Source organism: Danio rerio, chromosome 5 (assembly GCF_052040795.2).
Source record: "Danio rerio strain M-AB ecotype USA chromosome 5, GRCz13ab, whole genome shotgun sequence".
NCBI lineage: Eukaryota > Metazoa > Chordata > Actinopteri > Cypriniformes > Danionidae > Danio > Danio rerio.
Window position 1 is genome coordinate 25,233,162 of NC_141025.1, and position 2,706 is coordinate 25,235,867.

The following is a 2,706-nucleotide window of genomic DNA, read 5'->3' on the forward strand; positions in this document are numbered from 1 at the left end:
TTGACTATTTTAAAAAGTAAGTAAATCCTTTGTAACTTGTAACTGGTGAGTTGACTTATTTTTTATAATTATGCACATTTTCAATTACTCAAGGGCAAGAGGTTTGCTCACCTTTTTATGTCAATGAGCCACTTTTTACAGTGAAATGAACTAAAGATTTACACAATAATTTATACAATTTTGATAAAGTAAAATACTAATAACAAAAATCAATTATTGCAACATTATTATATGAAATATCTTAACATTTTAACATTTTTTAATTTTACTTTTGACACAGTAAAGCTTGATTCATTAACATCAAAGTAGGTTTAGTTGTTACCTTGTAAATAACCATTAGCTATTTTACTTAAAGTGAGTGAAACCTTTGTCATAAAAGCAACTAGTTGACTACTTTAGTACACCATTAAAAATGCTGGGTTCCACACAATTTTTTCATGTTGTCTCAACACACATCAGTTTAGTTAACCTAATTGTTTTTTATAAATGTATACAGTTTAAACATGAACAAATTAAGCCAAAAAAAAAAAATACTCAAGAATTGTGTTGATTCAGTTCATTTTAAATAAGTAGTTTGAACAAGCAGCAAAAATATTTTTTGACTGTAAATAATCCCTTTGTAACTTGGAACTGTTATGAGTTGACTTATATTGACATTTCTAAAAGATTGATGGACTGAAAACCAGTGTAAACAATGTCATTGTTTCTAATTTCTATTTCTTTTCTATTTCTGTTTCTATAGTTTCTAAAAAAATCTTATTGTATAATCTTTACGTGAGCATTTGCTGACAGCAGATGCCATCTAAATGTAAAAACGCAGGGAATTAACATATACCATTAAATATATCAGCTAATTTGATTAAATCTTAATGTCTATTAAAATATAATGTTGCGATACATTGTAAAAAATTCTGGGTTCCACACGATTCCCTCATGTTGTCCCAACTAGACATGGGTTGGTAAAAGTTTCTGACGGTATGATAACCTTGGAAAAAATGTCACAGTTTCACACTGTTGTGATTACTACTCAAAAATAAGTTCTTTTTAAAGGTCTGGCTAAAAAACTAAAACTTTTTTTCCCCTTAGAACACAATATATTTTATTTTGAGAAACACTTATAATGTTTTGGAGCATTAAACATGTCAGGCTAGGTAATGAACATGAATCATTGACTTCTGCTGTCTTCATTTGTTTCAAAAACACTGATTTCTTTACAATTTAAAATGACATCTTTGGAGATCTTTTCTGCTGCTTATACTGTTGTCCTAAAAAAATCATAAATAACAAAATTCTTACCATACCGAACAGACGTTATAGCAGAAAATATTGGCCGTTTTAAAACCTTGACTTTTCCAAACAGCGGTAAAGCTTGAAAAGTTATCGTCCCATGTCCCAACATAAATCGATTAGATTAACTTCATTGTTTTTACAAATGAGTTGACTGTGCTCACAACAATCGAGTTGCACCAAAAAATCTCAAGAATTGCATGGATTCAGCTAAAATATTTTTGGAGTGTAATAATGCATGCATCTAAATGATGATATTTGAAAAAAGTCACTCAGTAATTTCAAGAATAAACAAAACATCACATTTGCCCAAAGTGGTTTAAAATAGAGGAGGTATTCAGCGATTCAACAAGAAGAGGCAATGCATACAAGAAAACTAAACTAAAAGCTCACACAATTGATTTTAAGGAATTAAGTTGACTTCGTTTTTACAAACTTAAGTGGACTGAACATAAAACAGATAAGTTGTCTCCCAAAAAACTCAGAAATTGTGTTGTTTTACCTCAATTTATGTAAATAGTTCGAAAAACAAGAAAACATCATTTGTGTGTGTATTTCACTTTGTATTGACCTAGTTACTTTTTTTGTAAAGGTGCGCTGAAAATTACATCATCACTGACATGACTGATGCTCGAGAGCAAAGTTGAAATAACTTTTTTTTTATATATATGTATTACAGATGACTCACTAAGAGTAGGATTTCTGTGACGTTAGTAAATCTGATTGTGACGATATTCTGCTCATTAGTTGAGTTTTTCTTGTCAGTCATCAGGTGGTTTACTTGCGCAATCCCTCTGTGGCGAATGTTTGTTATATTGCACTCTCACGAACAAGCACCACACCTACAATCTGACTTCTGCACAGACAAACCTGCACTACTTCTCTTTGCTTTTTTTTTGTTGTCGTTTGAGCATGTAAGTCAACCATAATAATGCTCTTGGTGGCATTCAAGCAAACAGTAGTGCATAAGTATGCTGTTAGTCCAGCTCTCTATTGTAGCTCTGAACTGGAGCATAGCAACTGTGTCCTGCCGAGCCACAAACACGCATATTGAGACTAAATTAGACCTCGTCTGGTTAAATACATGTTTTAATTTATTGTGGTTTACCGTACCGACAATAGAGTAAACTTGCTATGTATTCTGCTAAAGGCATACTATGAAAATAATGACTGAAAGTTGATTAGTGTCACTAAAAATAACATTTCTGTTTAACAATCCCAAGCTTTATTCAGGTTTTTACAGTTTTCTTGTAATTAATTTGTCTCACTGTGCAAAAAAAATATTAGTTACCTAAAGTGAGAAAGCCCATTGCCTTACAAGGGACAAGTTGACTTTACTTAAAAACAAATTGAGTCAGCCTGTTAATGTTAATTGTAATTGACTAATAATATTGATAATTTTACTCACTTTTTAAAAAT